The following is a 21508-nucleotide window of genomic DNA, read 5'->3' on the forward strand; positions in this document are numbered from 1 at the left end:
GGTCAGGCGGAGTAAACACTACTGTCTGGTCAGGCTGGCAGTACACTACTGTCTGGTCAGGCTGGAGTAACACTACTGTCTGGTCAGGGCTGGAGTAACACTACTGTCTGGTGGTCAGGGCTGGAGTACCACTCACTGTCTGGTCAAGGCTGGAGTAACACTACTGGTCTGGTCAGGTCATCAGGGCTGGAGTAACACTACTGGTCGGTCTAGGGCTGAGAGTAACACTACTGTCGTCAGGGCTGGAGTAACACTACTGTCTGGTCAGGCGGGAGTAACACTACTGTCTGGTCAGGCTGGAGTAACACTACTGTCTGGTCAGGTCAGGCTGATAACACTACGTCTGTCAGGCGGAGTAACACTACGTCTGGTCAGGGCTGGAGTAACACTACTGTCTGGTCAGGGCTGGAGAACACTACTGTCTGGTCAGGGCTGGAGTAACACTACTGTCTGTCAGGGCTGGAGTAACACTACTGTCTGGTCAGCAGGCTGGAGTAACACTACTGTCTGGTCAGGCTGGAGTAACACTACTGTCTGGTCAGGGCTGGAGTAACACTACTGTCTCGTGGTCAGGGCTGGAGTAACACTACTGTCTGGTCAGGCTGGAGTAACACTACTGTCTGGTCAGAGGCTGGAGTAACACTACTGTCTGGTCAGGCTGGAGTAACACTACTGTCTGGTCAGGGCTGGAGTAACACTACTGTCTGGTCAGGGCTGGAGTAACACTACTGTCTGGTCAGGGCTGGAGTAACACTACTGTCTGGTCAGGTCAGGGCTGGAGTAACACTACTGTCTGGTCAGGCGCTGGAGTAACACTACTGTCGTGTCAGGGCTGGAGTAACACTACTGTCTGGTCAGGGCTGGAGTAACACTACTGTCTGGTCAGGGCTGGAGTAACACTACTGTCTGTCATCAGGGCTGGAGTAACACTACTGTCTGTCAGGGCTGGAGTAACACTACTGTCTGGTCAGGGCTGGAGTAACACTACTGTCTGTCAGGTCAGGGCTGGAGTAACACTACTGTCTGGTCAGGGCTGAGTAACACTACTGTCTGGTCAGGGCTGGAGTAACACTACTGTCTGGGTCAGGGCTGGAGTAACACTACTGTCTGGTCAGGGCTGGAGTAACACTACTGTCTGGTCAGGGCTGGAGTAACACTACTTGTCTGGTCAGGTCGGGCGGAGTAACACTACTGTCTGGTCAGGGCTGGGAACACTACTGTCTCAGTCAGGCTGGAGTAACACTACTGTCTGTCGGTCAGGGCTGGAGTAACACTACTGTCTGGTCAGGCTGGAGTAACACTACTGTCTGGTCAGGCTGAGTAACACTACGCTGGTCAGGGCTGGAGTAACACTACTGTCTGGTCAGGGCTGGAGTAACACTACTGTCTGGTAGGGCTGGAGTAACACTACTGCTGGTCAGGCTGGATAACACTACTGTCTGGTCAGTGGCTGGAGTAACACACTGTCTGGTCAGGGCTGGAGTAACACTATGTCTGGTCAGGGCTGGAGTAACACTACTGTCTGGTCGGGCTGGAGTAACACTACTGTCTGGTCATGGTCAGGGCTGGAGTAACACTACTGTCTGTCAGGTCAGGGCTGGAGTAACACACTGTCTGGTCAGGGCTGGAGTAACACTACTGTCTGGTCAGGGCTGGAGTAACACTACTGTCTGTCAGGTCAGGGCTGGAGTAACACTACTGTCTGGTCAGGGCGGAGTACACTACTGTCTGGTCAGGGCTGGAGTAACACTACTGTCGCGTCAGGTCAGGGCTGGAGTAACACTACTGTCTGGTCAGGCGGCTGGAGAACACTACGTCTGTCAGGGCTGGAGTACACTACTGTCTGGTCAGGGTGGAGTAACACTACTGTCTGTCAGGTCAGGGCTGGAGTAACACTACTGTCTGGTCAGGGCTGGAGTAACACTACTGTCTGGTCAGGGCTGGAGTAACACTACTGTCTGGTCAGGGCTGGAGTAACTACTGTCTGGTCACTGGTCAGCTGTAGGCTGGAGTAACACTACTGTCTGGTCAGGGCTGGAGTAACACTACTGTCTGGTCAGGGCTGGAGTAACACTACTGTCTGGTCAGGGCTGGAGTAACACTACTGTCTGGTCAGTGGGCTGGAGTAACACTACTGTCTGGTCAGGGCTGGAGTAACACTACTGTCTGGTCAGGGCTGAGTAACACTACTGTCGGTCAGGCTGGAGTAACACTACTGTCTGTCAGGCTGGAGTAACACTACTGTCTGTCAGGTCAGGCTGGAGTAACACTACTGTCTGGTCAGGGCTGGAGTAACACTACTGTCTGGTCAGGGCTGGAGTAACACTACTGTCTGTCAGGTCAGGGCTGGAGTAACACTACTGTCTGGTCAGGGCTGGAGTAACACTACTGTTCTGGTCAGGGCTGGAGTAACACTACGTCTGGTCAGGGCTGGAGTAACACTACGTCTGTCAGGTCAGCGGGTGGAGTAACACTACTGTCTGGTCAGGCTGGAGTAACACTACTGTCTGGTCAGGCTGGAGTAACACTACTGTCTGTCAGGCTGATAACACTGCTGTGGCTGGAGTAACACTACTGTCTGGTCAGGGCTGGAGTAACACTACTGTCTGTGTCAGGGCTGGAGTAACACTACTGTCTGGTCAGGGCTGGAGTAACACTACTGTCAGTGTCAGGCTGGAGTAACACTACTGTCTGGTCAGGCTGGAGTAACACTACTGTCTGGTCAGGGCTGGAGTAACACTACTGTCTGTCAGGTCAGGGCTGGAGTAACAACTACTGTCTGGTCAGGGCTGGAGTAACACTACTGTCTGCGTCAGGGCTGGTAACACACTTCTGGTCAGGGCTGGAGTAACACTACTGTCTGGTCAGGGCTGGAGTAACACTACTGTCTGGGTCAGGGCGCTGGAGTAACACTACTGTCTGGTCAGTCAGGCTGGAGTAACACTACTGTCAGGTCAGGGCTGGAGTAACACACTGTCTGGTCAGGCTGGATAACACTCTGTCTGTCAGCTCAGGCTGGTAACACTACTGTCTGGTCAGGGCGGGAGTAACACTACTGCTGGTCAGGTCGGGCTGAGTAACACTACTGTCTGGTCAGGGGCTGGAGTAACACTACTGTCGGTCAGCTGGAGTAACACTACTGTCTGGTCAGGGCTGGAGTAACACTACTGTCTGTCAGGGCTGGAAGTAACATACTGTCTGGTCAGGTCAGGGCTGCGAGTAACACTATTCGTCAGGCTGTAAACTACTTCGGTCAGGGCTGGAGTAACACTACTGTCTGTCAGGGCTGGAAGTAACACTACTGCTGTCACTGGAGTAACCACACTGCTTGGTCAGGGCTGGAGTAACACTACTGTCTGGTCAGGGCTGGAGTAACACTACTGTCTGGTCAGGCGCTGGAGTAACACTACTGTCTGGTTCAGGGCTGGAGTAACACTACTGTCTGGTCAGGGCTGGAGTACAACTACTGTCTGGTCAGGCTGGAGTAACACTACTGTCTGTAGTCAGGGCTGGAGCTAGACACTACTGTCTGGTCAGGGCTGGAGTAACACTACTGTCTGTCAGGGGCTGGAGTAACACTACTGTCGTCAGGTCAGGGCTGGAGGAACACTACTGTCTGGTCAGGGCTGGAGTAAACACTACTGTCTGTCAGGTCAGGGCTGGAGTAACACTACTGTCTGGTGTCACTGGTCAGTGGGCTGAGTAACACTACTGTCTGGTCAGGGCTGGAGTAACACTACTGTCTGGTCAGGGCTGGAGTAACACTACTGTCTGGTCAGGGCTGGAGTAACACTACTGTCTGTCAGGGCTGGAGACACTACTGTCTGGTCAGTCAGGGCTGGAGTAACACTACTGTCTGTCAGGTCAGGGCTGAGTAACACTACTGTCTCGTCAGGGCTGGAGTAACACTACTGTCTGGTCAGGCTGGAAGTAACACTACTGTCTGGGTCAGGGGCTGGGAGTAACACTACTGTCTGCGTCAGGGCTGGAGTAACACTACTGTCTGGTCAGTAGGCTGGAGTAACACTACTGTCTGGTCAGGCTGTAAACACTACTGTCTGGTCAGGGCTGGAGTAACACTCTTCTGGTCAGGCTGATAACACTACTGTCTGGTCAGGTCAGGGTTGAGTAACACTACTGTTGCGTCAGGTCCTAGGGCTGGAGTAACACTACTGTCTGGTCAGGCTGGAGTAAACCACTCGTCTGTCAGGCTGAGGACACTACCTGTCTGGTCAGGCAGGCTGGAGTAACACTACTGTCTGGTCAGGGCTGGAGTAACACTACTGTCTGGTCAGGGCTGGAGTAACACTACTGTCTGGTCAGGGCTGGAGTAACACTACTGTCTGGTCTCAGCTGAGTAACACTACTGTCTGGTCAGGGTCAGGGCTGGAATAACACTACTGTCTGGTCAGGTCAGGGCTGGAGTAACACTACTCTGGTCAGGTCAGGGCTGGAGTAACACTACTGTCTGGTCAGGGCTGGAGTAACACTACCTGGCTGGTCAGGGCTGGAGTAAACACTTACTGTCTGTCAGGGCTGAGTAACACTACTGTCTGGTCAGGCGCTGGAGTAACACTACTGTCTGGTCAGGTCAGGGCTGGAGTAACACTTACTGTCTCGGTCAGGGCGAGCTGTCTGGTAGTAACCAACAATACTGTCTGGTCCAGGGCTTGGAGTAACACTACTGTTTGTCAGGGCTGGAGTAACACTACTTCTGGTCAGGGGCTGGAGTAACACACGTTGTAGCTGCGTCATCTGTCAGGTCAGGGTGGAGTAACACTGTCTGGTCAGTAGTCAGGCTGGAGTAACACTACTGTCTGGTCAGCGGGCTGGAGTAAACACTACTGTCGTCAGGGCTGAGTAACACGACCTCCTGCTGGTCAGGGCTGGAGTAACCACTACTGTCTAGGTCAGGGCTGGAGTAACACTCTGGTCTGGTCAGGCTGGAGTGTAACATACTGTCTGGTGCAGGCGTGGAGTAACACTACTGTCGGTCAGGGCTGGAGTAACACTACTGTCTGGTCAGGGCTGGAGTAACACTACTGTCACGTCAGGCTGGAGTAACACTACTGTCTGGTCAGGGCTGAGTAACACTACTGTCGGTCAGGCTGGAGTAACACTGTACGGTGGTCAGGCTGAGTAAACACTACTGGTCGTGGTCAGGGCTGGAGTAAACACTACTGTCTGGTCAGGGGCTGGAGTAACACTACTGTCTGGTCAGGGCTGGAGTAACACTACTGTCTGGTCAGGGCTGGAGTAACACTACTGTCTGTCAGGCTGGAGTAACACTACTGTCTGGTTCAGTTCAGGGCTGGAGTAACACTACTGTCTGGTCAGGCGGGCTGGCAGTAACACTTTACTGTCTGGTTCAGGGCTGAGTAACCACTACTGTCTGGTCAGGGCTGGAGTAACACTACTGTCTGGTCACGGCTGGAGTAAACACTACTGTCTGGTCAGGGCTGGAGTAACACTTACTGTCTAGGTCAGTGGCTGGAGAACACTACTGTCTGTCGTCAGGGCTTGGAGTAACACTACGGCTGGTCTGGTCAGGGGCTGGAGTATAACACTACTGTCTGGTCAGGCTGAGTAACACTACTGTCTGTCAGGTCAGGCTGGAGTAACACTACTGTCGGTCAGTCAGGCTGGAGTAACACTTACTGTCTGGTCAGGAGCTGAAAGTAACACACTCTGTCTCGTCAGGGCTGGAGTAACACTACGGTCTGGTCATCAGGGCTGGAGTAACACTACTTGTCGTGGTCAGGCGTGAGAACACTTACTGTCTGGTCAGGGGCTGGAGTAACACTACTGTCTGTCAGGGCTGGAGGTAAAGTAACACTACTGTCTGGTGCAGGGCTGAGTAACACTACTGTCTGCGTCAGGGCTGGAGTAGTAACACACTACGTCTGGTCAGGGCTGGAATAACACTACTGTCTGGTCAGGGCTGGGCTGAGTAACACTACGTCTGTCTGGTCAGCTGGAGTAACACTACTGTCTGGTCAGGGCTGGAGTAAACACTACTGTACTAGGTCAGGGCTGGTAACACTTACTGTCTTGGTCATGTCAGGGCTGGAGTAACACTACTGTCTGGTCAGGCTGTCGCAGGGCTGAGTAACACTACGTCTGGTCAGCAGGGCTGGAGTAACACTACTGTCAGGTCAGGGCTGGATAGTAACACTACGGTCTGGTCATGGTCAGGCTGAGTAACACTACGTCTGCGTCAGGGCTTGAGTAAACACTACTGTCCTGGTCAGGGCTGGAGTAACACTACTGTCTGCCGTCAGGGTTCAGGCTGAGAGTAACACTACTGTCTGGGCAGGGCTGGAGTAACCACTACTGTCTGGTCAGGTCTGGCTGGAGTAACACTACTGTCTGGTCACGTGGCTGAGTAACACTAGCTGTACTGGGTCAGGTAGGGCTGGAGTAACACTACTGTCTGGTCAGGCTGGAGTAACACTACTGTCTGGTCCAGGGCTGGAGTAACACTACTGTCTGTCAGGGCTGGTAGAAACATACTGTCTGGTCAGGGCTGGAGTAACCATACTGTCGGGTCAGGCTGGATAACACTACTGTCAGGTCAGGCTGGAGTAACACTACTGTCTGGTCAGGGCTGGTAGTAAACACTACGTCTGGTCAGGGCTGAGTAACACTACTGTCTGGTCAAGCGGCTGGAGTAACACTACTGTCTGGTCAGGGCTGGAGTAAACAACTACTGTCTGGTCAGGGCTGGAGTAACACTACTGTCTGGTCAGGCTGGAGTAACACTACTTCTGTCAGGGCTGGAGAACACTACTGTCTGGTCAGGCTGGGAGTAACACTACTGTCTGTCGGTCAGTGGAGTAACACTATGTCTGGTCAGGGCTGGAGTAATCACACTGTCTGGTCAGGCTGGAGTAACACTACTGTCTGGTCCAGTCAGGGCTGGAGTAACACTACTGTCTGGTCAGGCTGGAGTAACACTACTGCTGGTCAGGGCTTGGAGTAACACTACCTGTCTGTCAGGGCTTGAGTAACACTACGTCTGCGTCCAGGGCTGGAGTTAAACACTACTGTCTGTCAGGCTGGAATAACACTACTCTGTGTCTTGTCAGGGCTGGAGTAACACTACTGTCTGTCAGGTCAGGGCTGGAGTAACACTACCTGTCAGGTCACTGGAGTAACACTACTGTCAGGTCAGGGCTGGAGTAACACTACTGTCTGGTCAGGCTGGAAGTAACACTTACTGTCAGGTCAGGCTGGCAGTAACACTACTGTCTGGTGTCAGTCAGGGCTGGAGTAACACTACTGTCTGGTCAGGGGCTGGAGTAACCAGATGTCTGGTCAGGCTGGAGTAAACCTACTGTCTGGTCAGGCTGGAGGAACACTACGTCTGGTCAGCAGGGCTGGAGTAACACTACTGTCTGGTCAGGGCTGGAGTAAACACTACTGTCTTGGTCTAGGGGCTGGAGTACACTACTGTCTGTTCGCAGGCTGGAGTAACACTACCTGTCTGTCAGGGCTGGGAACCTTACTTCTTGGTCAGGGCCTGAGTAACACTATGTCTGTCAGGGCTGGAGTAACACTAAGTCGGTCAGGCTGGAGTAACACTACTGTCTGGTAGTCAGGGCTGGAGTAGTAACACTACTGTCTGTCAGTAGGCTGGAGTAACACTACGTTCTTGGTCAGTCAGGCTGGAGTAACACTACTGTCTGTCAGTGGCTGGAGTAAACACTCACTGTCTGGGTCAGTCAGGCTGGAGTAACATACTGTCTGGTCAGGGCTGGAGTAACACTACTGTCTGGTCAGGTCAGGGCTGGAGTAACACTACTGTCGGCGTCAGGGCTGGAGTAACACTACTGTCAGGTCAGGCTGGAGTAACACTACTGTCTGGGTGCGGAAGTATATGATTGGCAGGGCTGGAAGTAACACTACTTCTGTCAGGGCGGAGTAACACTACTGCTGTCAGGGCTGAGTAACACTACTGTCTGGTCAGGCTGGAAAACACTTACTGTCTGGTCAGGCGGCTGGCCAGTAACCACTACTGTCTGGTACCAGGGCTGGAGTAACACTACTGTCTGGTCAGTGGCCTAGTAACACTACTGTCTGGTCAGGCTGGAGTAACACCTTACTGTCTGTCAGGGCTGGAGTAACACTACCTGTCTGGTCCAGGCTGGAAGTTAACACCTACTGTCTGTCAGGCGCTGGAGTAACACTACTGTCTGGTCAGGGCTGGAGTAACACTACTGTCTGGTCAGGGCTGGAGTAACACTACTGTCTGGTCAGGGCTGGAGTAACACTACTGTCAGGTCAGGGCTGGAGTAACACTACTGTCTGGTCAGGGCTGGAGTAACACTAATGTCTGGTCAGGTCAGACAGAGCTCGTCATCTTCTACTGACCAGCCCTTCAGGCTACTTATTCACAGTCAACAGCAGGTTAATCTGGAGAGAGAACAGAAACACAGAGCTAACAATATCCAGCATGACTCAATGTCACTCCAGACGCCACTACACACAGTGAAAAATATATTGTGTTCCCAATTGGATAACCTGAATAAAACAAAGTTTATTACATACACTTGTAAAAAGACCTTGAGATCCAACAGCCATCCCCAGTGTGAGAGTGGTGAACCTTGTAATACCATGCCCTTGGTTCTGATTTTGTAGTGTAGCCAGTACAAGACTTGCCTGTTCCATAGAAGGGCAAGCGATGATCTGAAGGTCCTCTCGGCTGTATTCCTCCTGAATCACGGTGTGCAGGCTCTGAAACACCTGCTGGATGTTGTTCTGCTGGAGAAAACAGCATGCTAGCCAGAGAGCTGCTGGAGAGAAAGTACACCCTCGTCGGTCCCCTTTGTATCCTAGTTGCCATGTCAACGCCGTTGTTGTGCACTTAGATTCACTTAGATTAGCACTTAGATTAGCACTTAGGCGTACACAAAGAGCCACAATAATTACTGAACAATGATTTCTCTTTAACAAGCAGAAATGAGGCTGAAAATGGTAACTGCGCATTGCTCAGCCTCAGCACCTGCTGAAAACATCTATTTGTTTTGTAGGTGTGTAGCAAAACCCTCATGAGATCCCGAACACGGTTAGCCTGGCTCCGGATCTGTTTGTGCTGTATTGTCATTTTTGTCAGGAAAGCGCAAACAGATTTGGGACCAGGCTAGTACAGGGTTGGAAAAAGGAGAATGAGAGTTTCAATTCCTCCAGCGTCTAACAGACACCCACCCGAACAGGCTTGAAGAGGATAAACTCTGTGTCTCCGTTGGCCAGGTACAAGGACATGCTTTGTAACGTGCTTGGCAGCTTGCTCTTCATCACCCGGTAGGTAGACATCACTATGTCGTTGATCTTGGCTAAAAGGGGAGGCACAGAAAGTCATTTTCCAGTTCCATGCCTTCCTTCCACCACATGATTTAGAGGTTCCACTGAAATATGATGCTACTGTTTCTTACCTGGCTGTTGCCCAAGGTTGTTGAGAGAGGTTGCCGGTGAGACCTCCTTGGATCACCATGGTTTTCAGAGCAGACACCTGAAACAACACAAGTCCATCACCCTCACTCAAGGACAACATGAGTAATCTCACACCTGCCAACCTTGAAGAATTTGTATGAGTACCACTTCAGTGCGGCGGTGGAACCCCAGGCCCCCCACACTGCTCAAATCATAGGGAAATGCACCTTTTGTTGCCTAATAAGGATGTTGGCAGAAGGCTGCCTGGGTAGGAATGGTAGGCTATAGACTGTTAGGAGTATTTGGTAATTGGCTGCTCTTCATTAGCTAACTAGAAATATGTTTAAATGTACAATCAGGGCTCTCCTTAGGATTTTCTAACAAGGTGGTTCTGATGTAGGCCTAAGGTTGAGTAGGGGGGGGGGGTCTGGAGGGGGTCAGCCAACTTCCCCCCCCTCAGAATTTAACTATTTGATTTTAAAAACCGATAACTGCTGTTTCCTGAAACCTACTGCAGAGTCTTAAATTATATCAAACAAAGTAGCCAACACAGAAGTCAGGTGTTTGATCGTTAATAAAATAGAGGTTGTCTCAAAGACACTTTTACATTTTTCTAGGTMAAATTTAGGGGGGGGGGTAATGATTATTGTAATTAATAGGTGTCTTTATGTGGATAGTCTAGGGAAAATGTCAACTGTCTTAGTTTTATAGTAGTCTAGTTTACTGTAGGCTTTTTGGAATATGAAACAACTGAACTAGGCCTGTATGAGCTTGTATCAGATCACCCTCACCTCATCCATCAAGTTAGGTCTGACTACTGGGCTACCAATCATTCAACATGCCTTGTTTTCATTGGTCAACTGCCTTATGACAGCATGAGCAGCCTAATGTTAACACACAGTACAGCTACGTTGCCTTCAGAACGTACATACATCCCTTGACGTGACTTTTTCCACATTGTGTTGCTTCACAAAGTGGAATTAAAATGTATTTAATTGTCATGTATGTGAACAAGCTACACAAAATACTTGAATGTCAAAGTGGAAGAAAACATTCAACAACAAAAAATGTATTAATGGAAAATAAAACATATCTTTTGATTAAATAAGTATTCAACCACCTGAGTTAATACATGTTAGAATTACAGATGTGAGTGTTTCTCTAAGAGCCATGCAAACCTGGATTGTACAATATTAGCCCATTATTCTTTTAAGAATTCTCAAAGCTCTGTCAAGTTGATCATCGCTAGACAGCCATTTTCAAGTCTTGCTATAGAGTTACAAGACGATTTAGGTTATTGCGTTTTAGGTTATTGTCCTGCTGAAAGGTGGATTTGTCTCCCAGTGTCTGTTAGAAAGCAGACTGAACCAGGTCTTCCTCTAGGATTTTGCCTGTGCTTACCTCTATTCAATTTATTTTGATCCTAAAAAAACTCCCTAGTCCTTGACGATGAAAAGCATACCCATAACATGATGCAGCCACCACCATGCTGAAAACATGAAGTGTGGTACTCAGTGATGAGCTGTGTTGGATTTGCCTAAAACATAATGCTTTGTATTCAGGACAAAAAGTTAATTTCTTAGCCACATTTTTTGCAGTTTTACTTTAGTCAACATGGATGCATGTTTTGGAATATTTTTATTATGTAAAGGCTTCCTTCTTTTTACTCAGTCATTTAGGTTATTATTGTGGAGTAACTAAACTCAGCAAAAAAAGAAAATGTCCCTTTTAACAGGACCCTCTTTCAAATATAATTCGTAAAAATCCAAATAACTTCACAGATCTTCGTTGTAAAGACTTTAAACACTGTTTCCCATGCTTGTTCAATGAACCATAAACAATTAATGAACATGCACCTGTGGAACGGTCGTTAAGACACTAACAGCTTATAGATGGTAGGCAATTAAGGTCACAGTTATGAAAACTTAGGACACTAACGAGGCCTTTACACTGACTCTGAAAAACACCAAAAGAAAGATGCCCAGCTCATCTGCGTGAACGTGCCTTATGCATGCTGCAAGGAGGCATGAGGACTGCAGATGTGGCCAGGGCAATAAATTGCACAGCTGATCGTCCTCGCAGTGGCAGACCACGTGTAACAACACCTGCACAGGATCGGTACATCCGAACATCACACCTGCGGGACAGGTACAGGATGGCAACAACAACTGCCTGAGGTACACCAGGAACGCACAATCCCTCCATCAGTGCTCAGACTGTCCACAATAGGCTGAGAGAGACTGGACTGAGGGCTTGTAGGCCTGTTGTAAGGCAGGCCTGTTGTAAGGCAGGTCCTCACCAGACATCACCGGCAACAACGTCGCCTATGGGCACAAACCCACCGTAGCAGGACATGACAGGACTGGCAAAAAGTGCTCTTCACTGACGAGTCGTGGTTTTGTCTCACCAGCGGTGAGTCTGATTCGTGGGTCGGATTCACGTTTTTCTTCTAAGGAATGAGCGTTACACCGAGGCCTGTACTCTGGAGCGGGATCGATTTGGAGGTGGAGGGTCCGTCATGGTGTGTCACAGCATCATCGGACTGACCTTGTTGTCATTGCAGGCAATCTCAAAGCTGTGCGTTACAGGGAAGATATCCTCCTCCCTCATGTGGTACCCTTCCTGCAGGCTCATTCTGACATGACCCTCCAGCATGACAATGCCACCTGCCATACTGCTTGTTCTGTGAGTGATTTCCTGCAAGACAGGAATGTCAGTGTTCTGCCATAGCCAGCGAAGAGCCCGGATCTCAATCCCATTGAGTACGTCTGGGACCTGTTGGATCGGAGGGTGAGGGCTAGGGCCATCCCCCCCCAGAAATGTCCGGGAACTTGCAGATGCCTTGGTGGAAGAGTGGGGTAACATCTCACAGCAAGAACTGGCAAATCTGGTGCAGTCCATGAGGAGGAGATGCACTGCAGTACTTAATGCAGCTGGTGGCCACACCAGATATTGACTGTTACTTTTGATTTTGAACCCCCTTTTGTTCAGGGACACATTATTCCATTTCTGTTAGTCACATGTCTCAGTTAATGTCTCAGTTGTTGAATCTTATGTTCATACAAATATTTACACATGTGAGAGGACGTTTCTTTTTTTGCAGAGTTTACAATGTAGTTGATCTAACCTCAGGTTTCTCTATTCACAGCCATTTAAAAAGATGCACTATGCAGAAATCCATAACCCAAAATATTGTATTTTCAGCTGGTGTACAAAACCCGAAAGTAAAAGACGCAAAAATGAAACTTAAGGCCGGGAAGCATAGAAATTGCGCACATAGAACAGACCTATTGCTTCTTAGACTTGCTTTCAACGGGAATGACAATCTACATTTCTATGTGGATTTGGTCGGGTCGCCCAAAATGTGACATATTGCAGCTTTAACTAAGTGTTTTAAAGTCACCACTGGCCTCATGCTGAAATCCCCAAGCAGTTTCCTTCCTCTCCGGCAACTGAGTTAGGAGGATGCCTGTATCTTTGTAGTGACTGGGTGTATTGATACACCATCCAAAGTGTACAGTGCATTCGGAAAGTATTCAGACCCCTTGATTATTACCAAATTTTATTACGTTACAGCCTTATTCTAAAATGTATTAAATAAAAACAATCCTAAATCTACACACAATACCCCATAATGACAAAGTGAGAACAGGTTTAGAAATTTTAGCAAATCTATACATTTTTTAAAACAGAAATACCGTATTTGCATAAATATTCAGACCAATTTCTATGAGACTCGAAATTGAGCGCAGGTGCATCCTGTTTCCATTGATCATCCTTGAGATGTTTCTACAACTTCATTGGAGTCCACCTGTGGTAAATTCAATTGATGACATGATTTGGAAAGGCACACACCAGTCTATATAAGGTCCTACAGTTGACAGTGCATGTCAGAGCAAAAACCAAGCCATGAGGTGAAGGAATTGTCCGTAGACCAACAAGACAGGATTGTGTCGAGGCACAGATCTGGGGAAGGGTACCAAAACATTTCTGCAGCATTGAAGGTCCCCAAGAACACAGTGGCCTTCATCATTCTTAAATGGAAGAAGTTTGGAACCACCAAGACTCTTCCTAGAGCTGGCTGCCCGGCCAAACTGAGCAATTGGGGGAGATGGCCCTTGGTCAGTGAGGTTATCAAAAACTTGATGGTCACTGACAGCACTCCATAGTTCCTCTGGAGATGGGATAGCCTTCCAGAAGGACAACCATCTCTGCAGAACTCCACCAATCAGGCCTGTATGGTAGAGTGGCCAGACGGAAGCCGCTCCTCAGTAAAAGGCATATGACAGCCCACTTCGAATTTGCCAAAAGGCAGCTAATGACTCTCAGACCATGAGAAACAAGATTCTCTGGTCTGCTGAAACCAAGATTGAACTCTTTAGCTTGAATGACAAGCGTCACGTCTGGAGGAAACCTGGCACCATCCCTACGGTGAAGCATGGTGGTGGCAGCATCATGCTGTGGGGATGTTTTTCAGCGGCAGGGACTGGGAGACTAGTCAGGATCGAGGCAAGATGAATGGAGCAAAGTACAGAGATCCTTGATGAAAACCTGCTCCAGAGCGAAGGTTCACCTTCCAACATGACAATGATCTTAAGCACACATCCAAGACAATGCAGGAGTGGCTTCGGGACAAGTCTCTGAATGTCCTTGAGTGGCCCAGCCAGAGTCCGGACTTGAACCCAATCGAACATCTCTGGAAAGACCTGAAAAAATACCTGACAGAGCTTGAGAGAATCTGCAGAGAAGAATAGGAGAAACTCCCCAAATACAAGTGCCAAGCTTGTAGTGTCATACCCAAGAAGACTTGAGGCTGTAAAGCTTCAACAAAGTACTGAGTAAAGGGTCTGAATACTTATGTAAATGTGATATATTTTTTATAAATTAGCAAAACATTCTAAAAACCTGTTTTTGCTTTGTCATTATGGGCTATTGTGTGTAGATTGATGAGGGAAAATAACAATTTCATCTATTTTAGAATAAGGCTGTAACGTAACAAAATGTGGAAAAAGTCAAGGAGTCTGAATACTTTCCGAATGCACTGTAAATAATAATTTCACCATGCTCAAAGGGATATATATATATTTTTCATCTACCAATAGTTTCCCTTCTTTGCGAGGCATTGGAAAACATCCCTGGTCTTTGTCATTGAATATGTGCTTGAAATTCACTGCTTGAATCAGGGACCTAACAGACAATTGTATGTGTGGGGTAGTCATTCAACAATCATGTTCAACACTATTATTTCAAACAGAGTTAGTCCATGCAAATTATTTAACGTGTTAAGCACATTCTTACTGCTGAAGTTATTTAGGCCATAACAGAGGGGTTGAATACTTGACTCAAGACATTTCAGATTTTCATTTTTTATTAACTTCTAAAAACATAATTCCACTTTGACATCATGGGGTATTGTGTGTAGGCAAGTGACACAAAATCTAAATTTAATCAATTTTAAATCCAAGTTGTGTGAATACTTTATGAAGGCACTTTCTTTCAAGAGGACAGATCAAGAAGTGATTAATTAACATAGTCCTACTAATCTTTTAACAGTCTAAAGCATGAAACACACAGAGAATCTCACTGCTGATAGACTGGTACTCATCACAGCGTGAGGCCGTTCCTTCTCTTGCTAGAACAAAAAGTGGTACCTGCTGCGTACCAACCCAGTAGCGACGAACTTACCGATTCTACTTGTATCGCAATGCTCATCATTGGCCAACAACTTGACTTTGAGCCAATCAGGGAGTATGAACTCTCCCGTGTGAGAGGCAAAAAAATTAAATATATGAGGGCATTTTCTCCGTACATCCGCGGATGAGCCAGTCACACTTCATATGCAATGGTAGCTAGCTAAGTGCACAAACGCAATGCACACAACAATAAATACTTCCTCCAAGCTAGCTAACCAGTGACCCTCGCCTACACCCAAAATAATAATTAAAACAGAAGTGGATGGCAGAGAACATGTCTACCATTTACCCTCACTTCCTGGACAGAACAGAGCCTGAGATATACCGTTTACCCTCACTTCCTGGACAGAACAGAGCCTGAGATATACCGTTTACCCTCACTTCCTAGACAGAACAGAGCCTGAGATATACTGTTTACCCTCACTTCCTGGACAGAACAGAGCCTGAGATATACTNGTTTACCCTCACTTCCTGGACAGAACAGAGCCTGAGATATACCGTTTACCCTCACTTCCTGGACAGAACAGAGCCTGAGATATACTGTTTACCCTCACTTCCTAGACAGAACAGAGCCTGAGATATACCGTTTACCCTCACTTCCTGGATAGAACAGAGCCTGAGATATACCGTTTACCCTCACTTCCTGGATAGAACAGAGCCTGAGATATGCCGTTTACCCTCACTTCCTGGACAGAACAGAGCCTGAGATATGCAGTTTTATAAACTGTTCTTCTGTAAGCATTATATGGCAACGCAGGAATGTTTATAGAGCACAGGGCTGCGGGCCAGAAGGTTGTGGGTTCACAGACCCCTGTGGACAAAAGTAGGGATGGAAAGATGTTTATAGTAAAAGCATTGCATGAATCTATCATCATATTTGCAGGTCTGAAAAAAAAGAAAGGCCTTTTATAAAAATGTCATGCAATTCTTTGTAATTTTACACATTAGTAGAATCTTTTTTAATAATACCACACAAATTCCAGGCTAAGAATGGACAGAGAGATAGGCTTATGTTGTCATCTTATCCTATTTCTCCAATGCCAAATCAGTGCATCTTGTTTGCAAATAATTTAATAGTTAGGAATCGGAGCATGGTACTTTCAAAAGTTAGGCCTACCTTCCCTCCCCAGACACAGAAGGTTTACTGACACAGGCAAATGTAAGCTTTAACTGCTACTCTTCCGTGGTTTAACCCAACGAGAGAATGTCACAAGGTTTCCCTAAAAGCTGTTTGGCTTTAAACATCTTCTATTGTACAGAAAGTGAATAGCTTATACCAATTGACAGTGACAGAATTCGATTTCCACGCAAAGGACATTTTTTGGTCTACCTTGGCTATAGAAGATTGTAGCTCCGCCTCTTAATGTCAAAGAAACTAAAACAATGATATTCCCATAATGCATCAGTCACATCTTTCCCAGGTATTTTACAGCTTGTTTCTAGCATAAAGCATCACAGACCGAAACGCTATTATAAATCACTTTATATAATCGGATCCGTAAGCTAACAAATCAAATGTATTTATAAAGCCCTTCTTACATCAGCTGATGTCACAAAGTGCTGTACAGAAACCCAGCCTTAAACCCCAAACAGCAAGCAATGCAGGTGTAGAAGCACGGTGGCTAGGAAAAACTCCCTAGAAAGCCCAGAACCTAGGAAGAAACCTAGAGAGGAACCAGGCTATGAGGGGTGGCCAGTCCTCTTCTGGCTGTGCCTGGTGGAGATTATAAGAGTACTTGGCCATTAAGGCCAGATAGTTCTTCAAGATGTTCAAACGTTCATAGATGACCAACTGTGTGAAATAATAAATCACAGTGGATATAGCTGGTTTGTAGCATAAAGCATCACCGATCAAAATGCTGTTATAAATTACTTGATATCATTCAAATCGGTTTTATTTTCTTCAAAATCTTACGCTAACAAAAGGGTAGACCTGCGATTTTTGACATTTTCTTTAATAAAATGAAGGCCTAAGGCATACTCTCTCACACTCCCTCAATTCGAGTCTTGGTTTTAACATAACAGCCCCTCACTGACAAGGAGGGAGGCTATTTAAAGAGTGCATGGTGGGAGGCGGAATTGACCGACAAATCTATGGATAAAGCAGTCTATAGCTTAATTTCATCAGTCAAACAGAAATAGGCTCCAACACAAAGCCCCTTTTGTTGTTAGTAAAGTGTAATTAAAATGAAGACGGTCTACTCGAATTTGCCAACTTTCAGCACCATGTACTGTCCATTTCTGATTGATTGTGCCCCGGCTGCTGCTTCAAGTAAATTACTAGACTCTGGCTTATTGTGAGGTCAATAACTCTGATAAATACATCATGGGAAAGAAACATATTGTTTGTATTAAAATCAAATCATAGCAAGCTATCAAAGTTGACCTCCAGTCCTCCTTCTCATCTTTGCGCCCCTCCTTTCTCAAACTGGACAGAACATAGGCTATAGGCTAGTCTGCGCAGAAGACATAGAATTTGGGGGAATAGACCTAATACATGTTTTCTTTGACTCCTGAACTGCCAACGTACAGTAGCCCTACACAGCACAGCCATTGGTTAGGCAGCACACAACGTGTTTGATCAGCAAGAGCAGAGCAGGCCGGCGCTCAGGGTGGAATATCCATTGCAGTGTGTAATGCAGACTAGTTTAATTTACACCATCCATCTTAGAAATATAACTTTGCTCTATGCTTCTCCAATCACGCGCTTCGTAGCCTATAGCCTATAAATCATTTGATTGAGACCACACTAAATAGCCAAAAGACGCACTTCATATTTCTTGCCCAGCGGAGAATCAGAGATGATTCGATATACACTGAGTGTACAATTATTATTATAGATTTTTAAAAATGTAACCTTTACTTAACTAGGCAGGTCAGTTAACAACAAATTCATATTTACAATGACGGCCTACCCCGGACGACGCTGGGCCAATTGTGCGCCACCCTATGGGACTCCCAATCATGGCCGGATGTGATACAGCCTGGATTCGAACCAGGGAGACGCCTCTTGCACTGAGTTGCACTGCCTTAGACCGCTGCGCCACTCGGGAGCACAACTGCACTTTCCATGACATAGACTGACCAGGTGAATCCAGGTGAAAGCTATGATCCCTTATTGATGTCACTTGTTAAATCCACTTCAAATCAGTGTAGATGAAGGGGAGGAGARAMGTTAAAATAAGGATTTTTAAGCCTCGAGACAATTAAGACATGTATTGTATGTGTGCCATTCAGAGGGTGAATGGGCAAAACTAGATATTGAAGTGCCTTTGAACAGGGTATGGTAGGTGCCAGGTACACTGGTTTGTGTCGAAAACTGCAACACTGCTGGGTTTCAAGCTTAACAGTTTCCTGTGTGTATCAAGAATGGTCCACCACCATCCAGCCAACTTGACACAACTGTGGGAAGCATTGGAATCAATATGGGCCAGCATCCCTGTGGAACGCTTTCGACACCTTGGAGAGTCCATGTCCTGATGAATTGAGGCTGTTCTGAGGGCAAAAGGGAGTGCAACTAAATATCAGGAAGGTGTTCCTAATGTTTGGTATAGTCAGTGTATAGCCTAATAAGCAACACATTCTAAAACAATGACAATTATAGAAATCATCAGTTACATAACCCTCCCCTGGACTAGAGAGATATATACACACACAGTTGAGGTCAGAAGTTTACATACACTTAGGTTGGAGTCATTAAAACTCGTTTTCAACCACTCCACACATTTCTTGTTAACAAACTATAGTTTTGGCAAGTCGGTTAGGACATCTACTTTGTGCATAACACAAGTCATTTTTCCAACAACAGACAGATTATTTAACTTATAATTCACTGTATCACAATTCTAGTGGGTCAGAAGTTTACATACACTAAGTTGACTGTGCCTTTAAACAGCTTGGAAAATTCCAGAAAATGTTGTCATGGCTTTAGAAGCTTCTGATATGCTAACTGACATCATTTGAGTCAATTGGAGGTGTACCTGTGGATGTATTTCAAGGCCTACCTTCAAGCTCAGTGCTCTTTGCTTGACATCATGGGAAAATCAAAAGAAATCAGCCAAGACCCCAGGGAAAAAAATGCGTAGACCTCCACAAGTCTGGTTCAACGCCTGAAGGTACCACATTCATCTGTACAAACAATAGTACGCAAGTATAAACATCATGGAACCACGCAGCCTTCATACCGCTCTGGAAGGAGACGCCCTCTGTCTCCTAGAGATGAACGTACTTTGGTGCGAAAAGTGCAAATCAATCCCAGAACAACAGCAAAGGACCTTGTGAAGATGCTGGAGGAAACAGGTACACAAGTATTTATATCCACAGTAAAACGAGTCCTATGTCGACATTACCTGAAAGGCCGCTCAGCAAAGAAGATGCCACTGCTCCAAAACTGCCATAAAAAGCCAGACTACGGTTTGCAACTGCACATGGGGACAAAGATTGTACTTTATGGAGAAATGTCCTCTGGTCTGATGAAACAAAAATAGAACTGTTTGGCCATAATGACCATCGTTATGTTTGGAGGAAAAAGGGGGAGGCCTGCAAGCCGAATAACACCATCCCAACCGTGAATCACAGGGGTGGAAGCATCATGTTGTGCAGTCAGAGCCCCAGGCTACGTCTGCCTGTCCTTTCCTCGGTCCGACTTACACGTTACCTTGGTGAGGAACTCCTCCCGATTCCCCACAGAGAGGTGAGTCCGTTGCTGGATGAACTGCTCACAGCTGAACTTCAGGTGGCGTCCTTCTTCCAGTCGATGTAGTGTTCTTTTATCTCAGCTGATCCCTAAGGTCCAACAGAGACAGAGCGACAGAGAGAGAGGTTAGTTACTAGTAGAGGGCGATCGATTAAATCGGCATGGCCGATTAATTGGGGCCGATGTCAAGTTTTCATAATCGGTAATCTGCATTTTTGGCCGCCGATCATGGCCGATTACATTGCACTCCACGAGGAGACTGCGTGACAGGCTGACCACCTGTTACTCGAGTGCAGCAAGGAGCCAAGATAAGGTTCTAGCTAGCATTAAACTTATCTCATAAAAAACAATCAAACTACACATGGCTGATGATATTACTAGTTTAACTAGCTTGTCCTGCGTTGGAAATAATCACTGTGGTGCCTGTTAATTTATCATCGAATCACAGCCTACTTCGCCAAACGGGTGATGATTTAATAAAAGCGCATTCGCAAAGAAAGCACTGTCGTTACACCAATGTACCTAACCATAAACATCAATGCCTTTCTTAAAATCAATACAGAAGTATATTTTTTAAAGCTGCATATTTAGTTAAAAGAAATTCATGTTAGCAGGCAATAGAGAAATTGTGTCACTTCTCTTGCGTTCTGTGCAAGCAGAGTCAGGGTATATGCAGCAGTTTGGGCCGCCTGGCTTGTTGCAAACTGTGTAAAGACCATTTCTTCCTAACAAAGACCGTACTTAATTTGCCAGAATTTTACATAATTATGACATAACATTGAAGGTTGTGCAATGTAACAGCAATATTTAGACTTATGGATGCCACCTGCTCGATAAAATACGGAACGGTTCCGTATTTCACTGAAAGAATAAACGTTTTGTTTTCAAAATGATAGTTTCCGGATTTGACCATACTAATGACCTAAGGCTTGTATTTCTGTGTGTTATTATATTATAATTAAGTCTATGATTTGATATTTGATAGAGCAGTCTGACTGAGCAGTGGTAGGCACCAGCAGGCTCGTAAGCATTCATTCAAACAGCACTTTCCTGCGTTTGCCAGCAGATCTTAGCAATGCTTGAAGCACAGCGCTGTTTATGACTTCAAGCCTATCAACTCCCGAGATTAYGCTGGCAATACTATAGTGCCTATAAGAACATCCCATAGTCAAAGGTATATGAAATATAAATGGTATAGAGAGAAATAGTCCTATTATTCCTATAATAACTACAACTGGGATTATTGAAGACGCATGTTAAAAGGAACCACCAGCTTTCAAATGCTCTCATGTTCTGAGCAAGGAACTTAAACGTTAGCTTTTTTACATGGCACATATTGCACTTTTACTTTGTTCTCCAACACTGTGTTTTTACATTATTTAAACCAAATTGAACATGTTTCATTATTTATTTGAGACTAAATTGATTTTTATTTATGTATTAAGTTAAAATAAAAGTGTTAATTCAGTGTTGTTGTAATTGTCATTATTACAAATATATATATAGAAAACTCGGCCGAATAATCGGTATCAGCTTTTTTTGGCCCTCCAATAATCGGTATCGGCGTTGAAAAATCATAATCGGTCGACCTCTAGTTACTAGTACATAGTACTGTAGATTAGGTCCAGAGAGAGGTTAGTTAGTTACTAGTACATAGTACTGTAGATTAGGTCCAGAGAGAGGTTAG

The 21508-nt window shown here is 46.3% G+C and overlaps 1 pseudogene; it reads right to left on the reverse strand.

Moving 5' to 3' along the window:
- Positions 1 to 8385: 8385 nt before the first annotated feature.
- Positions 8386 to 21508, reverse strand: part of LOC112068356 (conserved oligomeric Golgi complex subunit 3-like) — a 39027-nt pseudogene continuing 25904 nt past the window's right edge.

Source organism: Salvelinus sp. IW2-2015, unplaced genomic scaffold, assembly GCF_002910315.2.
Source record: "Salvelinus sp. IW2-2015 unplaced genomic scaffold, ASM291031v2 Un_scaffold463, whole genome shotgun sequence".
Classification (NCBI taxonomy): domain Eukaryota; kingdom Metazoa; phylum Chordata; class Actinopteri; order Salmoniformes; family Salmonidae; genus Salvelinus; species Salvelinus sp. IW2-2015.